We start from the raw sequence: 3,712 nt of genomic DNA on the forward strand, positions 1-3,712 counted from the left end.
TTTCCTCAGATTATGAGTTTTAGCAAGAATACCATAGATGTGATGTTGTACCCTCCTTTGGTTCCCTGAAAAAGGTGGCAGGAAACTACCTAGACCTGGATTTTTATTGTGGCAAAATATACATAATGTAAAATGTACCATTTTAACCAGTTTTAATTGTAAAGTTCTGTGGCATTAAGTATGTTTACATTGTGCATTCATCACCATCATCCATTCCAGAACTTTTTCCTCTTCCCCAGCTGAAACTCTCTACCCATTAGACACTAACTCTCCATTCTCCATTGCCTCAAGTCCCTGGCAATCACCATTCTACTTTCTACTCTGAATTTGACTACTCTAGATCCCTTATGTAAGTGGAGTCATACAGTTGTCCTTTTGTGACTGGCTTATTTCACTTAGTATAATGCTGTCAAAGTTCATCCATGTTATAGCATATGTTAGAATTTTCATCCTTTTAAAGGCTAAATAATATTCCATTGTATGTATATACTATATTTTGTTCTGTCCATTCATCCATCAATAGACATTTGGGTTGCTTCTCCCTTGTGGCTTTTGTGAATAATGCTGCTATCCTGGTGGCCAGTAAATGAAAGAGAGCTATGACTGCACCCTCAAACTCGGTACCTCTGCCAGTGTTAATGGTAGTAGGACTAACGGCCTTCCAGACAATGGTTTCACAGATGTTGGTGGCAATAAAGAGGGAAATCCCAGACCCCAAGCTGTAACCCTTCTGTAGCAGCTCATCTAACAGCAGCACAATCAAACCAGCAACAAACAACTGAATGATGATAAGGAGAGAGATTCCAGAACCCATTTCAGCGGGATCCCCGTACATGCCCGTCATGACATACACAATGGCTTGCCCAATGGTAATGATCATACCAAATAGTTTCTGGGCTCCATTGAATAGGGCTGTATCTTTGGGTGTATCTCCAACTCTGGGCTCTATCTTTGGGTGTATCTCCAGCTTCAATGATTTTGGCTCCAGCTAACAACTGTGTAATCAAACCAGATGTTACAATTGGGGAGATACCCAATGCCATTAACATTCCTCTGTGGGATGCAAGAATAACTCGCATCCAGTAGAAAGGATCTGCAGAATCTGATGACATGATTCCAAATAGTGGTATCTGACAACATACTAAGAAGATGAAGAGAGTTATAGCAGTCCGTAGTACCTTCTCTCCAAACTGGATTTTCCTTTCAGGTTTCTGAATTTCTGGTAGAGCTGCATAGAAAGGTTTGATAACTTCTAAAAATTTGATGCCCATGGTGGCAGCCAGGGCGGCCGGGCTGGGCCCTGATACCTCGGCGCGGCCTTCGCTCAGGTCCCGCGGCTCGGGCCTCGGGGCCCACTCCCGACACGCTCCGGCCTGCCCCGCCTATTTTTACTTTTTTGATGAACTGCCGTACTGTTTTGCATAGCAGCTGCACCATTTCACATTCCCACCCGAAATGTATAAAGGTTCCAATTTCTCCATATCCTTGCTGACACCTCATTTTGTTTGTTTCTTCTATAATAGCTGGTTGATATTTGCTGTAGACTGAATGTTTTTGTCCGCTCCACCGCCCATTCATATATTGAAAACTAATCCCCAATGTAATGGTATTTGGAGGTGGGGTCTTTGGGAGGTGATTAGATCATAAGGGTGAAGCCCTCATGAATAGAATTAGTACTTTACTTTTTGAATTTTATTTATTTTTTTATACAGCAGGTTCTTATTAGTCATCCATTTTATACACATCAGTGTATAGATGTCAATCCCAATCTCCCAGTTCATCACACCACCCCCTCCCCACCCCCCTGCTGCTTTCCCCCCATGGTGTCCATACATTTGTTCTCTACATCTGTGTCTCAATTTCTGCCCTGCAAACCAGTTCATCTGTACCATTTATCTAGGTTCCACATATATGCGTTAATATACGATATTTGTTTTTCTCTTTCTGACTTACTTCACCCTGTATGACAGTCTCTAGATCCATCCATGTCTCTACAAATGACCCAATTTCGTTCCTTTTCATGGCTGAGTAATATTCCACTGTATATATTATCACATCTTCTTTATCCAGTCATCTGTCGATGGGCATTTAGGTTGCTTCCATGACCTGGCTATTGTAAATAGTGCTGCAGTGAACATTGGGGTGCATGTGTCTTTTTGCATTATGGTTTTCTCTGGGTATATGCCCAGTAGTGGGATTGCTGGGTCATATGGTAATTCTATTTTTAGTTTTTTAAAGAACCTCCATACTGTTCTCCATAGTGGCTGTATCAATTTACATTCCCACCAACAGTGCAAAAGGGTTCCCTTTTCTCCACACCCTCTCCAGCATTTGCTGTTTGTAGATTTTCTGATGATGCCCATTCTAACCGGTGTGAGGTGATACCTCATTGTAGTTTTAATTTGCATTTCTTTAATAATTAGTGATGTTGATCAGCTTTTCATGTGCTTCTTGGCCATCTGTATGTCTTCTTTGGAGAAATGTCTATTTAGGTCTTCTGCCCATTTTTGGATTGGGTTGTTTATTTTTAAAATATTGAGCTGCATGAGCTGTTTATATATTTTGGAGATTAATCCTTTGTCCGTTGATTCGTTTGCAAATATTTTCTTGCATTCTGAGGATTGTCTTTTCATCTTGTTTATGGTTTCCTTTGCTGTGCAAAAGCTTTTAAGTTTCATTAGGTCCCATTTGTTTATTTTTGTATTTCTTTCCATTACTCTAGGAGGTGGATCAAAAAAGATCTTGCTGTGATTTATGTCAAAGAGTGTTCTGCGTATGTTTTCCTCTAAGAGTTTTATAGTGTCTGGTCTTACATTTAGGTCTCTAATCCATTTTGATTTTATTTTTGTGTATGGTGTTAGGGAGTGTTCTAACTTCATTCTTTTACATGTAGCTGCCCAGTTTTCCCAGCACCACTTATTGAAGAGACTGTCTTTTCTCCATTGTATATCCTTGCCTCCTTTGTCATAGATTAGTTGACCATAGGTGTGTGGGTTTATCTCTGGGCTTTCTATCTTGTTCCATTGATCTATATTTCTGTTTTTGTGCCAGTACCATATTGTCTTGATTACTGTAGCTTTGTAGCGTAGTCTGAAGTCAGGGAGTCTGATTCCTCCAGCTCTGCTTTTTTCCCTCAAGGCTGCTTTGGCTATTTGGTGTCTTTCGTGTCTCCATACAAATTTTAAGATTTTTTGTTCTAGTTCTGTAAAAAATGCCATTGGTAATTTGATAGGGATTGCATTGAATGTTTAGATTGCTTTGGGTAGTGTAGTCATTTTCACAATATTGATTCTTCCAATCCAGGAACATGGTATATCTCTCCATCTGTTGGTTATCATCTCATCTTTTAATTTCTTTCATCAGTGTCTTATAGTTTTCTGCATAGAGGTCTTTTGTCTCCCTAGGTAGGCTTATTCCTAGGTATTTTATTCTTTTTATTGCAATGGTAAATGGGAGTGTTTCCTTAATTTCTCTTTCAGAATTTTCCTCATTAGTATATAGGAATGCAAGAGATTTCTGTGCATTAATTTTGTGTCCTGCAACTTTACCAAATTCATTGATTAGCTCTAGTAGTTTTCTGGTGGCATCTTTAGGACTCTCTGTGTATAGTATCATGCCATCTGCAAACAGTGACAGTTTTACTTCTTCTTTTCCAATTTGTATTCCTTTTATTTCTTTTTCTTCTCTGATTGCCATGGCTAGGACTTCCAAA

The 3,712-nt window shown here is 39.5% G+C and overlaps 1 pseudogene; it reads right to left on the reverse strand.

The window, feature by feature from the left end:
• Nucleotides 1–565: 565 nt before the first annotated feature.
• Nucleotides 566–1,271, reverse strand: LOC103079854 (protein transport protein Sec61 subunit alpha isoform 2 pseudogene; annotated as a pseudogene).
• Nucleotides 1,272–3,712: the final 2,441 nt, after the last annotated feature.

The sequence above is a fragment of the Lipotes vexillifer genome, unplaced genomic scaffold (assembly GCF_000442215.2).
Source record: "Lipotes vexillifer unplaced genomic scaffold, Lipotes_vexillifer_v1.1 scaffold1370, whole genome shotgun sequence".
NCBI lineage: Eukaryota > Metazoa > Chordata > Mammalia > Artiodactyla > Lipotidae > Lipotes > Lipotes vexillifer.